The following is a 26281-nucleotide window of genomic DNA, read 5'->3' on the forward strand; positions in this document are numbered from 1 at the left end:
CACAAATGAAAATTAGTTTAAACATTTACTACCTCTTTTAAATCAGTAAAAGGAAAAGCAGTGTCTTAAAAAAGGGGGTTATCTAAAAAATTAGATGACCCTTCCGCTATTTGTTGTCTATTTTATTTATCTTATTTTTATCTAAATCTCCTTACGAAATCCTCTTTTTTTAAAGTGCAATTGTATGAAATGAAAAAATAGAAAGATAATGGAAGCAGGGGATTGCATTGCTAGGTTTAACCAGTAATTTCAGCCTTGATATAAGTTCCTTGGCAGTTGCCTCTCACCTTTCTCATTTGTGGATGTGAAAATGAAGAAGCCAAAAGTTAGGTGAAACCCTTTGCGGAGTTCAAGAGAAAAGACACAGTGATAAAGTACTCAAAGTTTTAAAATCTTGGCAGTGGAATGATGTTTCTTGATTCATTTAAGATCACATTCTAAAGGATGCCTGGGTGCCTCAGTTGGTTAATTGTCTGCCTTGGGCTCAGGTCATGATCCCAGGGTCCTGAGATCCAGCCCCACATATTCTCCTTGCTCAGCAGAGAGCCTGCTTCTCCCTCTGCTTGCCACTCTCCCAGCTTGTGCTCTCTCCTTCTCTCTCTCTGACAAATAAGTAAATAAAATCTTTTTTAAAAAAATCACATTCTAAGATTCAGTCTAAGATTACCCTATAACCGGTCTGTTTCTTTCTCTGGAAATTTGCTATGAGCCATTATAGTCCACTGTGGCTCATTCTATTGGCCATCTCTGGTTGAATCAGCAATGGATACCTTTCCATGTTAGTTCACTATCCTCTATCTCCCTGAATTTGCAATTAGGACCAATTAGTCAGTTCACAAGACTGGAATTATAACACATAACCTCAGTAATGATACAGACAAATATATTTGTCTTTTGGTCTAGGGAAGGAAAGAAAATTCTAGTAGGCAAAATAAAGAGATAAATAGGGAAACAGAGAGAAAAGAGTAAGGCCAAGAGCTTTATAACACTTGGTTCCAGTTTCTTCCTAAATTTCCATGTGTTCCTGCTTTGGGCTTCTATGAAGCATATTAAGGTGGTTTCGTTACATATTTTGAAAATATTAAATAATATAAGGCTTAAGTGTTTGTACATATATGGCTCTGTTCATGTCAAAATGAAATACAGTATCATGGATCTCTGCAGATCCATTTCACTAGTCACATGTATGCATTTCAGCGTATTTCCCCAATCCAGATAGAAGAAATTTAAACAAGGTAATAAACATAATAAACTTTTACATGCATAGATTAGATGTGTTTTGGAGAGGAGTAGGAAAGCACCATGGGAGTACCCTGTATATGCTCCCTAAATAAATTCCCTGCTCTCAAGATTACTCCTTGTGTTTTCCAATCAGTATTTAGCAAGTGAGTCAGTTTATTAACACTTACCAATTACGAGCTGACAGGTAATACAGAGGAGACAGAATGCAGAACATCATCCCTGCCCTGCATGCAATCAGTTAAGTCTTGGGAGATAGTCACGGATACATGGAAATAGAGTTTATAATAGTAGTAAACATAGCTCTTAACTCTGAGTCTCCATGGGTCATGCTATTCTTTTCCATTTGCAAATCCATTATTCTTCTCCATTTAAGGTATCTGTGCATTAAGGCTAATATCCTTGAGGAGATAAAAGCCAAATGCCAAAGCAGATTTGATCACAAGTTACGCAGATGGTGGTGATTTGATTAGGAATTTGTGTACCGGGCTGTCATCTGCGATCTCTGCAGGACTTTTTTCATTCCTGTTGTGTAGTTTGACCACTTTGAATGATAATTCAAAAACTACAGTTTGGCCAATACTGTAGTTATATACAATTTCTGATTTTTAAAATTCAATCTTCATTTTTCTTGTCTTCTCACCAAAATTATCAGTCACTTTCTCTTTCTTTCTAGTTCCACCACAGCATATTCATATATAATAATTTACAATTACCTAACATGCCGCCATCTGCCATTGTAGAGGGAAACTCTTTAATCTTTATCTGCTGAGAGTTATGAAATTACACTGATGATAACGTGTAAACAATCCATTATCTGTAAATATTCTCTATAAACGAGGAAGTGAAAATGGAGTAACAGGAAGAAAATGATAAACTGCACCTTACAGACATGAGATTTCCATAAAGAAGGGGTTAAATCTTTAAGAACTTAGTAAGTTAAAAGGCAATCTAGAAAATTCTTATTTTTAGGGCACCTGGGTGGCTCAGTTGGTTAAGCGTCTGCCTGTGGCTAGGGTCATGATCCCAGGGTCCTAGGATGGAGCCCTGTGGGATTGAGCCCCGTGTCAGGCCTGCCTCTCCTCTCCTCCCCACTCTTGCTATCTCTGTCTCTCTCTCTCATATAAATAAAATCTTTAAAAAAATAAAAAAAAAAACAAGGAAAAAGAAATTCTTATTTTCATATAATTTCTCACTGGCTCCTTGACTTATACAAAAAACAACAACACTGTGTTAGCATATATTTGAGAAAACATATTTGTAATTGATTCTACAATTTAGAAAGTAGTTTGCAGAAATTCTAACTTTAAAGGAATGGATGAGTTAAAGCAACAATTCAAAAAATTTATAATGGATAAATATATGATAAGTTAATGTTCCATTTATTATATATCCATAGCTTAATTATTATACTTTATGTTTTAATAATTTCCAAATAAGAGTTTTCATTGTTATGATTAGCATAGCTGGATCCTGCCTTTAATTTAAGATTATGATGTTAACTATATTTTTGGAACATATTCTTGGTCATATGCCTATCTGTGTTTCAAGGTGGTGTCTTTTACAGCTAATGTGGCCTCTTAGTTTCAGGGATAGTGCTCCTTATATTCCTAAAATATCTTAGCCTCCTGCAAAGATGTTGCATTTATAATCTCTATAGAGCACAGGGATGCTTCCTAAGCACATTTGCCATTCTTGATGTACCATCAAATTGAACCAATGAGGAAGAACAATTATTTCCTTCAAGATATCAGCCTGTTAAGATCAATAACTTACATTCTTATTGGTTCTTAGAGATTTTTTTAGCAGTATTACCTTTGTACAAGTTATTTATCACCATTCCTAAAGGCCCAGAGCTGGACGCCTCTGTATCTTCTTGAACCATCCCAATGGGTCATCTGTTCCTGTAATATCATTGCCAGTCTTGAATGTTTTGTCTTTCTTTACTAAGAAGGAACATCTTATGATATCTAGACTCAAAAAATGGTTGTATTAGCTATGTACTATGGCATAATAATATTGCCATAAATTTAGAAGTTTAAAATAAGACCTATTTATTGTCTCAAGGTTTCTGTATGCAGGTCAGCAGTCTTGTCTTTGGTTAGTTGGGTACTCTGCTTTAGGATCTTAAACAGGCAGTCAAAGTGATGGCCAAAGTTGCAATTTGCAGTCTCTTATGAGGCATGACTAGGAAGCAACCTACTTTCAAACACATTTGGTTGTTGACAGAATTAACTTTTTTGGGGGGCTACTGGACTGAGATCCAAATTTTCTTGCTGATTTTTAGCTACCCTCAGTCCCTTGCCTTTTGGTATGGACTTAACAGCTTGCTTCTTCCAGGCCAGCAAGGAAGAGTTTCTTTCCAATATGAGTGTTGCTGTTTTATGCAACATAATCACATACATGTAATCATATATACCCTATCACCTTTGCCATATTCTATTGGATTGGGTTGAAGCAAGTCACAGGCCTGCCACACTCAAGAGGAAGTGGTAGTATAAAGATGTGAATACCAGGCAGCAGGAATCACAGGGTCCACCTTAGAATCTGTGTCTCTTAAAGAACCTCATTCCCAAAAAGCAAGTTGGAAATCTACTATATGGCCATATCAACTTCTCCTCAAATTTGTTAACTTCTTAGGTTCTTGGCTGGACTCAGTCTGAGAAGTTCTCATGCATACCTGTACAAGATGGCATTACCTGAAAGTCCACACATCTGACCTCTGGAACATCTTACAGCATGGGGTAATTCCTGTGAGGAGATTGTTCTACAAATGTATCTGTTTTTATTCTGGTTACTCTCTAAGTGGATGGATATCAGAACATTTCTGTGGTGACAAAATCAAACTATATTCAGCATATCTTCCTCATCAGATATTACTTCAGTGACACACTTTTCAGCTAAAATGCTGCCTTTTTTTTTTTTTTCCATTTGGGGAACAGATGTGAACCATCTGTTTTTAATCAAAAATCCATATTAAATTACACCTTTAATTCTAGTGATAAGTAGGAAAACATCTTAAATGTAATTTGACTTGTGTATACGATTTCTTCATTAGATTTACCTCCTTTAAAATATGTCAAAACCTCATTATCTTGAATGCTGATGATGTAATGAAGAAATTAAGATTCTGTACACTGTATAAACTGTGAAGAGCTACAGGAGCAAATCTGAATTACACAAGCATGTGTTGAGAGGATCATTAAGTAATTTGGTCCATTTAACATTATACGCCCACATGACTGTTCCATATTTTGGTATTTTTATCTTTTGAAGCAAGAATAGATTGAAAACAACTTTTGAGCTAATTATTCATTGATCTTATTTTTGTCTATGTGTCTCCCTCAAAAGTGAGGCATAAAAACTCAGAAATCTTTATGTCTCAAATCCATATAATCTTAAAACACAGATTTAAAAGATTAAAAAAAAGATAAAGGTAATGCTTTTGTACAATGTAGAGTGTTCTATATTTTTTCCTAATTTTATGGACAAATTCATGGCCATGGAGGGAGAATTTACCCAAAATGATTGAAAGTTTTTCCATCAAAGCGGTAATTTAACATCTAATTTTACTCATCATCAAACGGATGACACTAGTCCAGGCCCTCATTTCAAAAATGTCTCCCTAATTTAAGACATAATGGAAGGAGATTTCTCTCCCTACTCATTGGATGTAATGTCAACATAGCTCTGCACTAGCACAACTCCGGGAAGCATGAGAGAGAGAGGAAAAAAAAAAAAAAACAAAAAAAAAACAAAAAACAAAAAAACAGATTAGTGCAGCTGTGATAATCCTCCTTTTTGGAGTACATGCTTCCCTCTGAGGAAAACACTGTCGTTCTTTCAATGTTATCTGTATACTCTGGCTTTTTGGAGATATTCCTGGTCTAAATCCCAGCCCTAACCTTGGACCCAGAGACACGTACCTTTCCAAATCACACCCAAAGGTTCTTAGCAGGGCTTTTACCATAAAAGATGCCAACTTAAGGTCTATCAAAATCACATATTCTTTGGCTTTCATTTAAAAAAAAAATCATGTTAACAGTGTATTGCATTCCCAAATGTTCAAAGCCTTGATTTTAGAGAAAAATAAATAAATAAAAATAAGTTGAAAGAGGTGATCTTTAGGACTGGCGCAGTAAAATCGGTAAGTTTCACATGTGTAGCTAGGCAGGAGCCAGGTGAATTTGTGCACCATCATCGGGCTTCGGGGGAAGCACCAAAAGAAATCCTGCATGGCACATGTGGCCCAACCCAGCAGGCAGACACTGGCTTGATTTCCCTTCTAGGTCAGAAAATCAGGAGAGAGAACTTTGTACCATGTAATGCCAAAGCCCAAGGATCAGACAGGCAGAAAGACCTCACATTAGTTATGATGAGTGGGGGATTAAGAGTGGTGTCAGTTATGGAATTGTTGCTTGTAATACTGCCAAATGTTGAGAGAAGTTGTCAGACAATGACCCCACAGGCACAGAGAAACATCAGACTTGCAAATGCTTCCTTACTAACTAGATGAAGGCTCCTGAAACCTTGTCAAACCTGACTTGTGCTCCTATCTGGTACAGAGAGGAGGGCTGGGGGCAGCTAATGGAGAACTGGATAACACACAACTCACTTGAAGATAAGAAATGCACATGGCAGGAAAAAGATCCCAGAAGATAATACTTAAAAAATGAAATATAAACAGTGTTAGTTGCATGTTTATTGAGTAGAAACTATGTGATAGGACTCTTCTGCACACTGGGGATGCACCCAAGTCCTGGCTTCTTATGCTAAGTTGGAAGAAGAGAGACCATAAACAAAACAACTAAGCCAGTTATGTTTTATGTCAGAAGGGAACACATTTTAGAAGAAATTAAAATCCAGAAAGATAATAACCAGATAATTTACATTTGTGGGGCATAGGGATAGGACTGTAACTTTATTTTTACTCTTTTTTTAATTTTTTAAAAGAATTTATTTATTTATTTGAGAGAGACAGTGAGCAAGAGAGGGAATATGAGTAGTGGGGAGAGGGAGAAGCAGGCTCCTCACCGAGCTGGGAGCCCAATACCCTGAGTAGGGCTCAATACCAGGGCCCTGAGATCATGACCTGAGCCAAAGGCAGCTGCTTAAATGACTGAGCCACCTAGGTAGCTCTGAAATTTTAAATAGAGCTACAGGTGTGTTCTTCATGACAAGGTAACATTTGAGTACTTTGGTAAAGAAGGTGACAGAGCAAGGAAAACAGCGAGGCTTCTGGAATTAGAGAGTAACAGGCCAAGGGAGCAGCACTGACAAATGTCCTGAGATGAGCACGTGCCTGGAGAGGGAAGAGCAAGTACAGAGGCTCTACAGTGAGATCCCACTGGGTGGACTCCTGAATAGTAAGAAGCCAGTGTGGTTGGGGGAAAATGAGCAAGCTGGTGAGTTAGACTGATAAGGTCAGAGATACAAGAGAAAGTGTATAGATCATCATGACCCTCTGAAGCCATTGTCAGAACTGAGAGTTTGTTGTCTAAGAAATGAGAAAATATTGAAGCACTAGAGAAGAAAAGTGAAATGATGTGACAAGTTTTAACAGTTTCACTCCAGGTGCTACATTGAGTGATTTTTTTTTTTCTTTGCAGAGCCTCTCTAAACTTTCTACAGTTTCATATTATAGTATGTATTTAAAATGAAACTTTCATTCTTTTTTTTTTCCCCTTAAGGCTAGTGCTAGGAGCTAGAATAGAAATCTCATCATTTTCTGGAACTCTGATAGAAAGATGTGGCTATAGTAAGGCATTATTATTACAAAGTAACAGCAGCACTCCTAAAAAGATAGGGTCTATGTCAGCAGTCAAGTAAATGTTACCTAAGTTTGGTAATTTTTTTATATATATTTATATAAAAATTTATATATAAATATATATATATACATTTTCATATATACATATATATGTATATATATACCGTCACCTGCCAGCAGTGACTATATATAGACTATATATAGTCACCTGCTGGCAGCAGTGTGGTAGTAATTATTTAGATCACAAATAATCTTTTGCAGAGAAGATAAAGAAATAAAGAAAGGATTTATCCTCCTCCTACTGCCTGAAAAAGGAAAATTTTTAGAGATACTCATCGCACTCTTAAAGTCTTGGAAATCAGAGCACCCCTCAAGTAATTGCTTTGCCTTTTTTATTGTTGTTTCTGGAAAGCAGATGGAAGTCACAGGCTGTGACCATAGTCCATTGTTCTGAAGCAAGATCCTTCAGAAACTTTTAGGTCCCTACTAAGAATGCAGATTATCTATTACAACAAACTAGGAATGCCTGGAATGCTTGCAAACTATTTAGGAGAAGTGTCTTTCCAGCTAAAATTATCCTTGCTTTCTTTTAAGTTTTCCATACTAACAAAAATAAATCCAGCACTGTATTGCCTTGTGTTAGTTAAATTATAGTTGAATATCTTGGCAAAGCTGTAATTTCTGCCTTCGCAAGTTGTCAATGTTCTTGTTGGATAGTGAGTTCTTATGTGGGTCATAATATAAATAAAAATAAATGAACCAACCACCTGGTAAGTAAAAGAGGGCTCATTTGGAACAGTAGTGATATTATGCCATAAACTAAAAAGATCATAATTAATTCTCTTCTGTGTAACTGAGGTCTATGCAAGAAAAAAATGTGAAAATATTAAAAGTTAGTAAAATCCATTTGACTGGCCTCAGCTATTTGGTGTACTGGAACTTTTTCCCCATCATGGTCAAAGGAATCTGAAAGAGCCCTCAGTCAGTATTCTCTAATTTAAGCCAGTATTTTCTAATTAAAAACAACAACAAAAAAGGAATATTTTAATTATAGTAAAATTCATTTTGAAAATGAAATTCTTTTTTTATTTTGCAGTTTAATTTATTAAAATATTTTCAAAGATGGCAGACAGTTCCTGAAAAAAATGAAAGCAATCACTTTTCTCAGGATTATATATTCCCTGGATATGTAAATTTATTAAAGTCAGTCAGGAATTAGGTAGCAGTGCTTTTCAATAAATAAGAAATGCAAATCTGTCAAAGACGTTTATAAATTGTTAATTAATGTTAATTGAGTAAATTGACTGGCATTAATTGACTAAGTTAAGTGTGAGCTTTTGAAATAATAAAGATTATATTTTTCTCTCTCCACTCCAATCCTATATGGGTATAAATCAGAGTCTAATCAATTTTCACATGTCACCCTCAGTGGAGATTTCTGAACAAATTGCATGTCTGTGAAGGTTCTATCTCGGGTGATTAAGAAAGGGAAATGAGTATCCAGTATATGATTTTAAGGGCACTGTCATGAGAGAGTGAAAGTAACATGCTTCTACTGGTTAGCAAGTAATTCCCTCAAGATTTTACTCAGCTGCTGGTGTTACTAAACACTTTTCTGTTCAGATAACTAAAGCAGTTGAGGCAAAACGAATGAAGCCCTAATTTCAAGTGAGAAAGACTCACAAGTAAATCTCATGTGGCCTATTGCTTCTGATTTAATAACCCTGTGGGTTATGGACAAGGCTGCCAGGTCTCCCATCGTAAGTCATGAGAAGAGAAGGGGAATCACTGTAAAAGGATTCTGTTTCTTCGAAGACTGTCCTGCTTTGGTATTCTGTCAGCATGTTCTAAGGATGCTTTAAGACTTGATTAAAGAATGGATACCTGAAAATGGAGACCAATGAACACCCAAATCATGTTCTGAGAGAAGTCAATGATACTTGTCAATTGCCAGCTGCTAATTTCTTTTTCTTTTTCTTTTTTTTTTCAGCTTTATTGAAGTTAAGAAAGGTTATAAGATATTTAAAGTGTATAATGTGATGCTTTGAAAAAATTCATATTTTGTGAAAAGATTCCTCTCATCGAAATAATTAACAAACATCACCTCACATATTTACCCCCTCCTTTTTGGTTGTTGAGAACATTAAAGCCCTGCTCTTTTAGTAAATTTCGATTACATGATACAGAATTATCAACTGGAGTCAACATGTTATACATTAGATCCTCAGACTTTATTTATTTATTTTATAACTGAAAGTTGGTACCTTTTCCCAACTTTTCCTTATGCTCCCCACACCCAGCACCCTGGCATCCACTTCTATCCATCCCTCCATCAGCATCACGAGATAAATGCATAGATTGTAAATGAAGCTTCCTTCATGAAATAGTGGAAATTTGGTTAATGAAGTAAATGATATTGTTTCTCATTTACTATACATTTATTTAAATAAAAAATAACTCACTGATTTTTATTTTTATTTTTTTTTGTGGAAACCAGGTCTTCACTGTCTATGTACATTAAACCGGTGTGAGGGAGTTGCGGAGGAGTGGCAGAAACTGTTTCATCAAAGGCTCTTTTCCCTATCCACTGTCTCTAAAGGAATGGACCATATACCAAAGAGAAGCTTTTCCGTTGATAGAGAACTGAGTTACAGCCTCACAATATTCTTTACATGTGTGTGCCTCCAAAATCCTTGTGGAAACCACATGAATCTATGCACACTTCCTTCTGGTGAAATCCCTGGATGGCTTGGAGTGTAATGGAGCATAGATTTTTCTCTGAATTACACATACTACTTATATTTTATCTTGCTAAAGTTTTACTGGGAGAAGAGCAACTCCCTTGGGTAGCTTCAGTGGTAGAGAAGGAGAAAATGAACGAAATTCTACCAACATACAAAGAACATTATATCTCATTTAGCACTTAGTTTAAAAGGTTTTATAAATGTTTTTCTCATTACTTTTTCATACTTCATCTATTTCTTCTGTTTCCTTTTACAATGACTAGATATTTCTATTTCTATATATCTATCATCTATTTCCAGTGTCTTTCTGAGAGAAAAGTTGACAGAGAGAGGGAGAAAGAGGAAAAGACTACTTTGAGTCAGGGTAAAAAGACAAGAGAAAGTTTACTTGCTTACTGATTTATCTGTCAACCTCTGGTCTCAGTCTTGATGGAGCCATCACTGCCTCAAGTTTTCTTATCTGAATACCCTAGAGAATTAGCCTCTCCCCAAAACACACTGTGCCCAGAAATTCTCTTCTTTAGTTGTTAGTTATTGTTGTTTTGCTGGAAGTCTAAGGAAACACCCTTCTCTTTGCCACGCCCTAAAGAAAATTATCTCTTGTCATGCGTCAGTGAATGATAATTTCAGTTGCTAAGGGATAGATGCTATTCCAAAAAGTTATGTAATGGGCCTTTTGATTTCATATGTCAGAGAGTTATCTGATATTAGCCACCCTAATTTCTTAGCCTTCTGCTCTTTAAATAACTTTTCTTGAATACTTTTTTTTAAAGGAATATTAACAGTGAAGAAGCTCTTCTTCCCTCAGTAATTCCACCTCCTCCTAATCTTTGAAGACACACCCCCAGAGAGGTTTATTCACAGTCAAGTACAGAAGACATTGCCTATTAGTATCTAGCCTCAGGCCCAATGAACAGCTGCACTTCTCTATACCTGACATGATTGACTGAGGATTTCATCCACAGCATTGTTTATTTTCTTTTTCAGAGCACTTATAATCAGCATCTCTTATTTCTCTAACCAAAACCTTTATAAATAGCAAGCATGCAAAACTTCTCATAATATGGAACAAGATGTAAGAACTAAAAAAAATTCTCATGATTTATTCCTTCCATTGATGTAACATACTAAAATAATTTCTTGAGAAGGACCTAGGTGCTGCATATGAAGCTACACTAGGGACAGTCATTAAGTCCATCACTTTTCCTGATGGAGGAAGGATACTCACAGGACAGATGGCAATGTAGCCTTAAGCAGTAAAACAAGGTTTTCCAAAGATCCCTTACTGTATCCTCCCCTTACATCTTCCTTATTCCTTAAACCATATATTTTCATTCAAATTTACATTTTTATCCAGAAGACCTAACTCAGATATTGAGCAAGGACAAAGAACAATTACTCTTTTTGCTTATCTTTCTATAAAGATCCCAGGATCCTTAATTATTTTTCTTCATCTTTAAAAGGGTCACCTCTATTTCTGTATCCATGTAAACATGGATACGTTATGGTGCTCTAGAATTATGAGTATACCTTACTCTTATGTGATTCCCACATTGATCTGATTGTTTTCTGGGGAGGATTCTTTAGAACAATGTGAAAATAAGATCTATTACCTTTCTTATAGGTTTAATCAATTCATATTTTATATGAAGACATTAGAGACTTTCCTTGGTTATTACAAAATATTTCTATTGTAGTTTTTATGCAATGCAAGGAATATTTAAAATTCAATAAAAAGGCACTTGCTTTGTAGAAAGTGTTTGAGTAGGAAAATACAAGAAAATTCAATGATGTTTAAAGATGAAGATGTTAATCATCTCTTCAACATTTTCTTCTGAGTATTGGGTTTTAAGATGAAGACAGGTTTTAAGATGACGACAGATACTTAAGGGATGTTATCAATAACAAAGCCAGCACAAAAGCATAGTATTTTTAAAGCATGTATCAGTACTTGCTTAGGACTAATATATGCAAAACAATATTTTTTAGATGAAGTCATATTCAAGAGTCCCAAATACGTCTTTTCTCAGATTGAGTTAGTTCCTAGGTTTGTTAGTTAAGTCAACCATAGTCAGTGACTAAAAGGAAGAAGTTAAAACTGAGTACATGCCGGTCTAAAGGGAGTCATCCAACTGTGTAGCATAAACCTTTCAGTAGGTGATCAAAATTATAAATTATAGTCTGCAAGGACTTAATTTGAGCAAATGTTTATATCTAGAGTATCTATTGGGAAAAGGGTTTTATATTGCCATTCATTCTTAAGCAGAGTACTCTGCAAGCAAGTCAATAGATTATAGAATTGTGGGTTCCAGTGGTTCAACAAGTATGGATCAAAAATAGTATCAAAACCAAGGTTGGCAAGGAATAGCATCCAGCTTTTTAATTTTTTTTTTAAAGATTTTATTTATTTATTTGACAGAGAGAGAGAGAGATCACAAGTAGGCAGAGAAGCACGCAGAGAGAGAGGGGGAAGCGGTCTCCTTGCTGAGCAGAGAGCCCATTGCAGGACTCAATCCTGAGATCATGACCTAAGCTGAAGGCAGAGGCTTAACCCACTGAACCTCCCTGCTGCCCTGTCATCCAGTTTTTTAAAGAGGAAGCTGGAAACAACTAGCCCATCTTGTGAGGGATCTTGCCAACCCTATGTTTGAGCAGCATGTGCTGCAAGGTTGGAAGAATAAAAGAATGGAAGGCTAGGCTGAAGGCATATAATGGGGAGGAAAAGCATGTCAAAACTCGAAAATGTCAGAGTCATGATGATAATCAAGACATGGCCATAGGATGTACTATATCTAGAAGTCATTGGATAATGTTTTATTAACTTTTTAATTTATTTTTGAGAGAGAGAGAGAGAGAGAGAGAGAGAGAGAATATCCAGCCTGACCTAGGGCTTTTTCCCATGAACTTGCACTCATGACCTGAATCAAAATTAAGAAAATTAGGAGTAGGGTGCTTAACTGACTGAGCCACCCACGTGTTCCTTTTTTTTTTTTTTTAATATCCAGTTGAAGTCTATATATCCATGAGCATGAAAAAAATGCAAAGTTTTATTTATTTATTTATTTTTTACAATTAGGAAAATTCTTCTGTATATTTTATTTTTTATTTTTTTTAAGATTTTATTTATTTATTTGACAGATATCACAAGTAAGCAGAGAGGCAGGCAGAGAGAAAGAAGGAAGCAGGCTCCCCGCTGAGCAGAGAGCCCGATGTGGGGCTCTATCCCAGAACCCTGGGATCATGACCTGAGCCGAAGGCAGAGGCTTTAACCCACTGAGCCACCCAGGCGCCCCAGAAAATTCTGTATATTTTAAAAAGACATGAAAATACAAGATCCAACTGTGTGTTCAGTCTTCAAGTTGGAAATTTCTGTTAGAAGAAAATGAATTAGGGGCACCTGAGTGGCTCAGTTGATTAAGTCTTGGACTCTTCATTTTGGCTCAGGTCATGATCTCAGGGTTGTGAGAAGGAGCCTTGTGTCCTGCTCCCTGTTCAGCAGGGAGTCTACTTGAAATCTCTCTCTCCCTCTCTTTGCCTCTCCCACTGCTCATTCTCTTTCACTAAAATAAATAAATCTTTAAAAAAAAAGAAGAAGAAAGAGAATTAGATAATTCAAGCCTTAAAAACAATTATCTTTCAAGTTCTTAAACCTAGTCACAAAAGTCTCAGCAAGACAACCTAGGAGTATGAAAAGGATTCTGGGTTTTTGATAGTCTGGTTTCAGAGCTGGTCAAAATCTCTGCTTGTAATAGCTTGTTTAATCGGATGGGGATTGCCTTCCTTGAATGAGTAAGGCTCTTTCAACATTGGAATTATTCAGAATTAAGTATGTACATCATTAAACAAATAACAGTCATTGTATTTAATTTGTGAGTTAAAAAATGTATATTTGATATTTTATACTCTTGTAATGTTTAAGAGAATTACGCTCATTAAAGAATCAACCGTGTAGCTCCAATTTGCAGGTGCCATTAAAGAATTGATTTAAAGTTAGGATGTTAAATTAAGCTCTTCCTAAACTTATTCAATATAAAGGATATTATAATATTTTGAGAACATAAAGGTCTCCATATTTAGTCACTAATACTTCATTAGTTAAAAGGGAAATCAAATATTTATAATGCAATTTAGAATGATATTAATGATATTAAGTTAGCAAATGGATTGAACTTTACTCTGAAACTCTTAAGATGAATAAAATTTAATACAGTTAAAATAGAATTAAGTATCTGTTTTATGAATTAAGTTTAATAAACTAAAATACAATTATTTATATCAAAAAGAAATCCTAATGTCTCCTTTGCTTGCAAATATCAATCCGATAGATATTTTAAAAACTCATATCATCAATGGATAAATATACATTTTGGTGCATGTTTCTGTGGTGAAGGTACTCCTGAAAAATAAATATGTTTCTGGCATTTAGTTGGAGGGCTAGATATCAGCTTTTTGACAGTTATCTGATAGCTTTTGGTATCAGTTAATAGTAGAAATTAATATGCAGTTATGAAAATATATCAGGATCTGGTAAAGACAAATTTCTGTAACCATCTATATCCACACACACATATCCACAAACACTTTCTTCATGGATATCTTCAATCCCTGTCTTTAGTCAATGAAATGAAAAGGGCATAACATCCCACATAGGTATTTCTGCTATCATTTCTGGTTTGATGAATGTGAAATACAAACAAGAGAAGAATTCCTATAAGGAAAATATCTCCAAGTATCTTTAATAGGTAAAACAAATGTCTTAAATAATTGAAATTACCCTGTGTTTGTTTAGTGAAAATGGATATTGTTTGGTAGAAATAATGAATAGTAGTTTCCTTTTATTTTCACTTGCAAATCATTCTTTCATCTGAATAATGTAGTCTCTGATTTAAAGTAAGGTTATATTTTCTAGAAGAACATTAATATGGAAAAACAAGTTCTGAAATCTTTTAAGTCAGTGTTATAACTATGTTTTAAAATGCAGCTTCTATATATTCTATTTTTGATCTGTTTCTCCTAATTACAAATATTCTTAAGATAATATTTTTAATGTTCTACACAATCCAAGGAGAAAAATAGGGAAAAAAATGCTTTAATAAAAGTGTTATGTTGGATTTGCATATGACAAGTGTAAATAAAAGTGACTTAAGTGTGTTGTTCAGACCTTTGGTGGTTATAAAACTAAAAGTAGTTTAGCCTAAAACTTCAAAATAAATTAATGTAAAAAGTCAAAATAAAATAAAGTGTAGTATTTTCATGGGTTTTTTAGCAGAAGAGTAATTTTTGGAATTTTATGTATATATTTGAATTTATAATCCTTTTAAAAATGTCTATTTAGTGCTCCTGAGTTGATTTTTCTATTTTTTGCATCACCCTATTTTCTTTTAGCTTAGTATGCTAACATATTCTTTCTCATTCTTTTACAAAAAATCTTTAAAATATGTTTTATTATGCACTGCTAATTTGATAAATAGAATAATTGAAAAATTCTTTCATTAATTATCCAAACGTATAAGTAACAAGTGGCTGATAATTACTGTCTTTCTCCTAAATTCATTATTCCTGAATTTTTCATTCACACACAAATAGAGAGAGAACAGGAAAGTGACAGGGATTTCTCTTCAGGTTCTTCTATCAAACGTAGAAGTCAGTGTTCATAGTTCTAAGAAGTAACCCAGTCAAATAGTAAGAGCCTAGATGTCATTCACAATGTCTTTCTTCCATCCTTCTGAGAATGTTTTCATGTTACAACAAAATACAACTCAGCACAAACAAACAAAAAAAAACACCTGATATACAAATAGTCATAATTACTCATCTACTCCATATACCAGTCAGTTGTAAATTCTCACTGTACAATTACTTTTAAATTAACATTAATGTTTAGTAACATTAGAATCTATATTTTCAGTAAGAATGATACCTTTGAAACTCAGAAGACTATATAGCTGTTATCTCGTTTTTTTGACAGAGTAACTGTAATATCTGAAGGACAAGTATTTTCAGCATCCTAACGATAAGTAAACAGAGGTGCAGAACCAAAATGTTTTGTCCGAGTGACTAATGATGTAATTCCACAATTAGAAATTCTCATCATAACTTGTGACCGCTGTGTACTTCATCTAGATAAAATAATATTTACAAGTACCATTTATGGATTATTTTGATCTAGCCTGTCCAGCATCATTCACTTTATATGAACCATCTTACTAAATGTTTACAAAAACTGTATGAGGGAATTACTGCTCTCATCCCCATTTTACTGACAAGAAACTGAGTACTAAAGAGTGATATATGTCATCCAAGGTCAATAGCAGTCATAAGTGCCGAGCCATCACTTAAGACAGGCATTCCAATGCCAAGACCTATATATTTACTGAAGTCCATTGATTTATAAATTGAATTGTGTTCCCCCAAATACAAATGCTGATGCCCTAAAGTGCAGTGTGACTGTATTTGGTGATATGGCCTTTAAGAAGCCAATTAATGTTAATAAAGTCATAAGTGTGGGGACCCAATCCAGCAAGACTGGTGTCTTTTTTAAGAAGAGGAAGAGAGGGGCGCCTGGGTGGCTCAGTGGGTTAAAGCCTCTGCCTTCGGCTCAGGGCTCTGCTCGGCAGGGAGCCTGCTTCCTCCTCTCTCTGCCTGCTTCTCTGCCTACTTGTGATCTCTCTCTAGTAAATAAATAAAATCTTTAAAAAAAAAAAAGAGGAAGAGACACAACAAGACATGTGTTCAGAGGGTACCTGGGCAGGCAACACAGTGAAAAGGCAGGACCACCACAAACCAACCCTTTGGCTACTAGATCTTGGACTTGCAGCCTACAGAACTGTGAAAAAATAGATTTTTTTTTTTTTTTTTTTTTTTTTTTAAGATATCCAGTCTGTGGTATTCTGTGAAGACAGCCTGAGCAGACTCACAGAATGGCATCTGGTTCAATGATTTAGTGCCAAATCTTCTGATTTTGGTCCTCCCTGGGCTATATTTAAAATATATATTCTGATCAGTAAACAATTGCTTTCACACTCCCAATTTCTTCTCCTCTCTTTCTTTCTTTCTTTCTTTTCCCTTACTGTCAGCTAAAGGAATACTTGAAGGTTATTGGTGATTTGTGCTATTGCAATGAGTGGGAAGAAACTCTTATTTTTTGCTTATTAAACCTGAAAGAACTTACGATTTAAAAGATATGCTTTTGTTTGGTTATCTGTGTCTCTACTCTGGCATTATATATCAAGAGTCTTTCCCACTGTTGGTCATACCTCAGAGAGCAGTATTAGCCGCAGCAGATGTCACAAGAGACGTATTGACTATGAAACAGGCAGCCAGAATGTGACGGCTCAAACCCAAGAGTGCTAATGGCTAAATTGTTACTATTAATTGTGTAAATGTTTAAATTGCCCACAATTTCTAGTAATATTTATGTTTCTATTCCTCTGCCCAGGCACTCCATGTATATATTTGTGGGCATCTGTCTTAGCGTTCGTATGTGTGTTTGTGTGCATGAGCGTTCTGGGTTTCCACTACTATCATTAAATATTTCTCTTGGGAGGGGGGGCTGTGAGGGCAGAAACATGAGCTGATTTCTTTAGACCCTCAAGAGGCCATTCTAAATTTTATATCTCTGAGTGGTCCAATGCACAGTCATAAGATTAATGTGTTGCAGTTCTCAGGATCCTTCTAGTGAAACTGACTCTCTGAATGTGTATTATTTATGGATTTTATGTTACCTTCTTAAATGAGAAAGAGAGAGAAAGGACTTGAGAACGTGTAAACTAAAATCACTAGAGATAATAGCCTCTCACACCGAGAATGTTGGAATGTCTCTGTTTATTTCATAAATGTTCTTGTGGATTAGACGTACTCTTTCTCACTAAATGACTTCATGCTTTCCTTGCATTTCTTCCTTCTTTTTCTTTTTCTGTTCACCATATTTCATTTTCTTTCTCTGTTTTTCTATCTCCCACACTGAAAATCATTTTGGATTTCATGATTACTTGACTAAATAAAGTCACTGACATAGGTCACAGGAGGAGGCAGGAACCCATTTATTTCACAGTGTGATAGTGATAGTTCAATATTCAGAAGAGAACAATAATAGTGTGTATGGAAGTTTTTTTCATGCATGATCATTATTTGAAAGATTTCATTCCTAACAGTGTCTTTATTTCAGGGTTTTGTAAAATAGTATTAGATGAACTGATGTCCAGAGAGATGTTTGTAAATATATACATTTTAAAAACTCACTGTTCATATAGAACACAATTCAATATAATCAGCAATTTAAAAAAATCCAAAAGGATTAAATAACTGAATATACTTCCTTGGCTTAATACTGTATCTATGTTAAAGTGAGACTATATTCTTAAAGTCATATTTAACTACTATAAATGTTCTGTATAAATTATGACTTTGCTTTAAGATATGATACAAAAGAAACCTTAATGCTTCTTCCTTTATGGTCAATGTCATGAAGAACATAAAATTCATTCTGATACTTTTATTAGCCACATATTTTTTCTTCTATCAAATTAGTTGTATTGGATCTATACAAAATCTCAATATTTTTGTATGTATTTACTCAGACTTTTCTAAATCATTTTAAGTTCCTAGGACACTTCCTCTGTGTAGGAATCAGACAAATACTGTTTCCAGGAAATACCAGCAACTTATAATTTAACTAATTTGCATTTTATAATAGGCATGATTTGAAGGTAATGGCTAGTGGCAATTGTGATCTATCACACTATGTAACTACTGCAAGACCAACAATATATGTTCAGCCCAGTCCACTTGATAGAGATGTTCAAAACACATTGCTAATTATAAATTAAGGAATGGAACCATTCCCTTCATATTTGCGTTCCCTTTATGCTGGTGATCATGAATGTCTTAATAGGAATGAAAATTTCATTTTATAGCCACATTGAACATATAGTACCTAATGCAAAACAATTAAATGATTAGGACAAAGAAATTACCAAGTATTATTTCACACTATGTAGAAGAAAATAACCATTGTGTTCTTGAATTTTCCATCTTTGTTACTACGACTATTAATACAGAATATTTAACTACCTGAGATCCATTAATTGGACAGATGCAGCACAATATGTTTTACTTTATTGATCCCCAATGTATCAGAGAAAACTACGATATGAACATAATTCAAAATCCTATAAGTGCACAGATCATCTTCGCTTTCTTCCAAATAATGCTGGTTATATCAATATCAGTGAGTTGAGGATTAAACCAGAGGATACAAAATCTCCAGCTGTTACCTTTTCTGTTAACCCTAATTTAGATTTAATTTCTGCACTTCATTTTCATTATCGCTACAAAGGCTTTTATTTGGCTTATCGTTACCATGAGTTTCAGATTAAGTTAATTATGTATATGAGTTATTATTTTCACATGACTTTAATGAAATATATGCTATTTTGATAGATGTCACCATATATTCATTTTGGTTAGTTTTTTACTAATGTGCAAAAATAATAATGTTCACTTATGACATAGAATACGATATAAAACTAAAATAATTTTATACTTAATATGCAATACATGTCTTTGATTGAATATAGTTTTTAGCTATCTTTTAAAAGCCTTTTGAATATTCGCCACTTACACCTGAAGTTGTCCCAGTGTGTTAGATCAAAAGATTATGATTAGCATGGGGGCAGGCATAAACTTATAAACATGTTCATTGCTAATAATAAGAGCAGATAGTTTATTGTTGCATAAAATTGGAGGAGTGCAAACTCTTTCCTAGTTTAACCTATTGATATGTAAAATTTCAAAAACTGTCTCATCTCACTTCTTTTTTAAGGACAAAACATGTTCTGTTTTTTTTTTTAAACATTCATTAAGAATTCTAATTTGTGGCAGAAAGGAAAAACTCCTTAAAGTGAGTATTTCCCAGGTGACTAATGAAAGAATTATTGTACCGTTAAAAACCAAATTGCTGGTTAAACATAGCTTCATTCTTTTTTTTTTTTTTTTGTTACAGTAGAGACTGATAAAGTAAGGGATAACAATTGACATGCAACAGAGAGAATTCTTCATGGCAATAAAGTCAAGTTGATCAAAGGGAGGAAAAGGCATGTGAAAACCTTAAGTATCAAGAAAACTGTCATATGACTGAATAAAATCACTTAACAGAAAATTGCTTTTCCGCATTGACATAGTAGAAAAGCTTAATGAGAAAAAGCAAAAATTATGAGAAAAAAAAAAGCATGATGAAAGGTGATTTCTAAAAAAAAAAGGTAATTTCTATATGATTATCTTCATTAATGACCTATAAATGTGCTAATCAAGTTTGTCTTTCAATGTCAAGTTGTCATTCTACATCCTGTTTTTGGTGCTGAAGCCAGAACTCTGCAATCCCTATTTCTATTTGTCTGTGTAGCCGTCCTATGACTTTCTGCCAAAAAGCACCAGAGGAAGATTGAAGGACAAAAGGATGAAAGAGAGAGCTGCTTCTCCACTTGCCTCTCAGGAACCAACTTAGATGTTGACTTTTTCTGATATCTTCCATAACCCCCATATGTAGTTGAGGTAGCTCCACATCACATTGTCATGGTACCTATTGAACACTTACTGTAATACTTACCATTGCTATTTAGAGGTACGCATTTGCTTGTCTTTCTCTTCTACCACACAGTAAGCTCTTTGAAGAACTGGACCAACTTTTATTCAGTGGAACTTGTACATTAATATTATTGTCACATACTAGGTGTGCAATAAATAAGTATTGCATGAATAAATAAATGAATATTTTTGAGATGGGTTACTTTTTTCAGAAGTATAGTTGCTAGACTTAACAAACGAAAATGATAGGTCTCCCAGTTAAATTTGACTTTTAGGAAAATAATGAATAACTTATTTCATATAAGTATGTCCCAAATATCACATTGCTAAAATAATTTACATTGCTTATCTGGAATTCATGTTTAACTGGGTGTCCCATATTTTGGAGGATGCTGTAGTATGAATAAAATATTTCCATTTCAGCAATGACTTTTGATTGATTGAATTCTGGAGAAAAAAATCTTATGCTACATACAGAATAGCTTATTTCTCTGTAACTTTGGTTTGAGTATTCAGACATTGTTCTTCTCAGTGCAAGATGTAGATAAAGTTCTCTGATATTGCTCCATTTTATCATACTGATGTGAGAAACAAAGGAAGGAGAAAAAATAGAAACAAAGGAAGGAATAAAAATAATAAATTTCCTTACTACCTACAGCCCATTGACAAGTCCTTGAAATGGGTGGAGTGACGTTCTTCCAGGGAACTCAACTGCTTCAATGCTGACACTTTGGTTAGGGCTAAAGACAATCCTAGCCAGAAACCCAGCCCCAGGATACTGTAAGTCTACTTTAACAAATAAAAATTCCTTTAGAAATTTCCTTTATCTCGGGCACCTGGGTGGCTCAGTTGGTTAAGCGACTGCCTTCAGCTCAGGTCATGATCCTGGAGTCCCAGGATCGAGTCCTGCATCAGACTCCCAGCTCCATGGTGAGTCTGTGTCTCTCTCTGACCTTCTCCTTGCTCATACTGTCTCTCACTCTCTCTCTCAAACAAATAAATAAAATCTTTAAAAAAAAAAAAAAGAAAGAAAGAAAGAAATTTCCTTTATGTCTAAACCCCCAAGATACATGTTGGCAATAACCCCTGAAAATATGCCCCACCAACATACATCTGAAGGGTCTCATGAATAAGGTTTTATTAGATGATAATTGACTTTTGCCCAATAATAGCTGGCCCTCTCAAGGTCCTGGCAACCGTGCTTCCAAAATTCCTTAGAGACTTATGCTATCCCTAACCTCCCCAACAACTTGAAAGTATATAATGGGCCACTGATAACCCCAGTGCAGCTCTTTCTGCCTATGGGTCTTGTCCCCATGCTTTAATAAAACCACCTTTTTGTACCAGAGATGTCTCAAGAATTCTTTCTTGGCCATTGGCTTCAAGCTTTAATGACCTTCCTACATCAATACAATGAATTGTTGTTGACTGAATGGACAAAAGTGGCTTTTAGATGTTTTTTACAACAGTACACATAGATTGAAATAGCATGTTTACATACAGATGTATTCATTTACATTTGCGTTGGCTATGAAAATCATGAGACTGTTATTTGATGGATGGAGTGTGCCAATTGCGATAATAGGTAGACTTAATTCCTTAGATTCAAGATTAATGCTTTTCTAATAGTAATGAAACATACTTCATCTCCCAACAGAACTGGATATCTATTGACAGACCCTATTGTATGACTACCTAGGCAAATACCAGCCTGAAGGTCATTCTCTGAAAATTATACTGTTCCAGGCAGATCAATGTCAATCCATCCTGGATTAGTCATCAAGCTTCTAATACATTGTGGTCTTGGAATATAAATATCCCAAACACAGTTTTTGACAGCTAATAATTGTTCAATATACGATGTTTAAAAAAAAAAAATCTGATGGTTTTGTTTCCCGATACATGAGAATCCATTTGATAAAAAATGAAAAGATTGTTTCACAGAAACTTCTGGGCCTTGGAAGCCCAGAATTTTAGAATCACATCCTCTGGATTAACCTAATATGCAGCATGTTATGGGAGTTTAATAGAATGCTGAAGTACACATTGTTTTTTTTAACACAAAAATACAGCTACCACAAACTCTCAATATATACTCTGAAACTTTTGATACATCAATGTTTTTTATTAAACTTGTTCCAATTAGGAACTTAAATAAGCCTGTAAATTAAAAATTCCTGTGTTGTTTATAATTTAAGATTCATTATAACCATCAATGTTAACATATTCTAACTTCAAGTTTTATGGCCTAAGAACCTGAATGAATAGAGCTACCACTGAATGAGATATATGGGGAAAGGTGGAGATGAGGAGATTTTGACAGGAGCTGGGGATAGAAGGAAATTAAGAATTAAGTTCTGAACATGTTAACTTTGACAAGTCCATCAACCATCTCCAAAAAGAGATGTTGAATAGGCAGCCAAAAATGGTTATGAAATTCATAACAGAAATTCGGATTGGAGTTACATTTGAGAATCATCTCCATATAGACATTATGTAAAGTCATGTGACCTGAGGAGATCCACAGGGCAAGAGGTTAATAAAAAAAGATAATGGGACCTAGAACTGAGCTTTGAGCCATTCACTCAAACTTCTCCAACCCCAGATTTACTAAGGAATAATTGACAAATATAATTGCATATATTGAAAGTGTGCGATATGTTGATTTGATACACACATACATTCTGAAATGATTACCAAGATCAAGCTAATTAACACATCTATCACCTCATATCATTAACACTTTTTTTTTGTCACTGACTCAAAAGTAAGGGAGAAAATGAGAAAGCAGCAAATCTAACTGAGAAACATTGAGGTAAGACTACAAAGTTGTATTCTAGAATCTAACAGACCAAAGTCCAACTATATGAGAAACACCAGATATACCTAATTTGAGGGGCATCTTAAACCTCCCAAGGTCATGAAAAATAAGAAAATAGTCAAAAAACCTATCAGAAACGATAGGAGGTTAAAAGGACAGTACAATTAAGTGCAAATATTCTAGACTGGATCCAACAGCAGAAAAAGGATATTAATGGAAAAACTGGTGAAATCTGAATAAATTCTGGGATCTCGTCTAAAAAAATCTTCCTAAACATGAATACTTGAATAGTACAGTAATATAAAAAATTGTTGATCTGAATAATATGTCAATTCTTGATTGTGGTAAGTATATCAGCTTCAACTAATTATAAGACTATTGATGTAAGACATGTCTGTACTACCTGGCAAACATCAAATGAAGAATATACCATTTTTTAAACAATGGCTTAGGACAAAGATCTTTGTTCTAGTTTTAAGTTTAATAGTTGGTTATAAAAATGAAAATATATCCCATGGTTCTCACTGTCAAGCCAGATGTGCTTTTGCTTTCTCTCCGTATTTTTAATTAGTTTTAATTGCCCTAAAATGATCATAGAAGTGATGAAATTGTAAATATTCTACTGGTTTTCAATTTTAAATCTAATTATACCTCAGACTTTTAAAAAACATATATGTTGTACCATAGCCCTGCGTGATTAGAAGGTATCTCCTGAGTACATGCAGAAAAATTATAAATTGCCTATATCTTCATTTAGCAATGTAACAAACTCTTTCTATAGATATTAAAGTTCACACATGTTACAACTGTGTTTTATGTACCTGTATTTATAGAAACGCTACATATGAATAAAAGCAAAAAGTCCTTTATCTGTATTTGTGTGCTTAAACCTTTTTGAAAAAACTTCTTTTGGTTCAGGGTTAACATAATATGGGAAATGCTTCAGTGCACTTTTTCACTTTATTCTTCTACAAAGTTATTTTTATGATAGGAGTCTATTAAACAGTTATAAATCTTTTCCCTTTGGCTTGGGTATGGTTGACTACTCTTTGCCAATCACATGTCAAGAGCAGGCAGTTTGGTTCAAAGGGGCAGTCAAGAGGCAAGCGATTCAAATATATGTAGGTTCAACTGGCATTTATTAATAACTCCTTTTGAGACCTAAGAAAAGTAAAAAAGGCATTTGTTTTCTTTTTAAGACACACACACACACACACACACACACACACACACACACACAATTTTCTTATGCAAATTGCTGCATCCGCCTGCTATGAGTAAAATAAGTTCAGGATATCACTTTTCCCCTTCTACCTAATACAAATCTTGAAGTACATCTACAATTGAGAATATGAAATTTATAGCTGTTTTAAAAGAGATTACACAAGCCTTTTGGAGAGTGAGACTCTCCTGCTGTAAAGTGAAAAGGGGCAGAATATAAATAAAGTCTGATAAATTTTGTTTTGTTTTGCTCCTAGAATTCTGAATTGTAGACCAAATTTAGTTATTGTAAACTAGCCTCATTCTACTCTGTGGGTATAGTGTCTTAGATTCCTAACTTCAATCCATCGCTTGAATAATCATTCCACTTGTTCAGAAAGTTAATTTATTTATTTTCTACAATGCGCAGGCACAGACAGCCAGAATGTAGCTCAGTATGCTGTTGTGTCTATATTTTCAGCAAGCCTCCTGCTACCAACGCATTTAAGTAGAGGTGTTTTTGTTGTTGTTGTTGTTGTTGTATATCCATTCATACCTGATGGCTAGACATTTATGTCAAATGTATTCTGAGCTATAAAGAGGATACACACAAAGTAGTCCCAAGCATGTTAGCTGCCGAGACAATTTAATTTCATTGGTAGACTCTTAAGGAAACCTGAGTCTCCAAAATTGGTGTAGAGTGAAAAAAGACAAGTAAAAGGCAGTCTGTGGCAAAAATAAGTTTTATAACAAAATATAATAGAGTAATTCAGAGTTAGAACACAGTTAAAACTAGCATAGTCTAATTCAGTGTTACCTCATTTCAAAACTGCAGTCTTTCATCTGTTCATTAGAAAATAAAATAATCTATAGCTGGTCCTTTAGGAAGGTGTGAATCAAATGAATCTGTGATTTAGTGGAGTCCTAGTACCTTGTTAATCACAAGTATAAACAGATACTGTATGTTTTCTTTCATTTTTGATTAAGAAATAACAGACTTATATTTCAAGAAAAGCTTGCCTACCTCTAGAAGAGGAAGATCACATATGAGCCTTGATATTTAATATGGCTTAAGCTCTAGGAAGGATATATTCACTTAAGCTGCTAAAAATCTCAAGACATTTTATAGTGATTATCAGATTAGAACAATTACTACATAGTACAAAAATATAAATAATGTCCAGGCACATAAATGATCTAAATTATAGGGTTTTTTGCATAAATGTATTGAATTATAATTTTCAGTCTGCTGGTACTTTAAGAACATGGTGGGGATCATTGTGCTATGTTCTAATGCCACTTATCTCTTTTATTCATGCTGAGTGTAGAACCAGCTTAGACAACACTCTTCATTAGTGAAGAGTTGTTAATACAACTGGATGTTTCCTATCTAAAGGAAGGTTAAGATGTTTTCTTGGTTGTGGAATATTTAGATAACAATAGATTTGTAATTATATTAAATTAAGTGGATAATTTATCCCATGAATTATCTGCATAGATAGCCATGGGAGCTTAGTAGTAAATTTAGACACAATTATAATAGTTGCCAGCTGAGATCATTGGATGTAGTGTTAGCTACTAATTTTTGTCATTTTGCTGGCTCTTTATCTGTAATTACATTACATCAGTTATGAGTGACCTTGGAAATATATCCATTTAATTATAATGTATGTTCTTACAAAATCCTTAAATATTTTTTCAAGTTTGACATCTTTGCAGGCATAGTATATATTAAAAGCATCACCAATAAGTGCATCTCTGTGCATTATTTCCTCCGGTTCAGTGCTTAAAACATACAGATAGATAGACAGAATGATAAACAGGTAGACAGACATGGATATATAGATAGTTTTAATCCATGCTATACTGTGATCTAATTTGTTTCTTTTTTTAAAGATTTTATTTATTTATTTGACAGAGAGA

Source organism: Meles meles, chromosome 4 (genome assembly GCF_922984935.1).
Source record: "Meles meles chromosome 4, mMelMel3.1 paternal haplotype, whole genome shotgun sequence".
NCBI classification, from domain to species: domain Eukaryota; kingdom Metazoa; phylum Chordata; class Mammalia; order Carnivora; family Mustelidae; genus Meles; species Meles meles.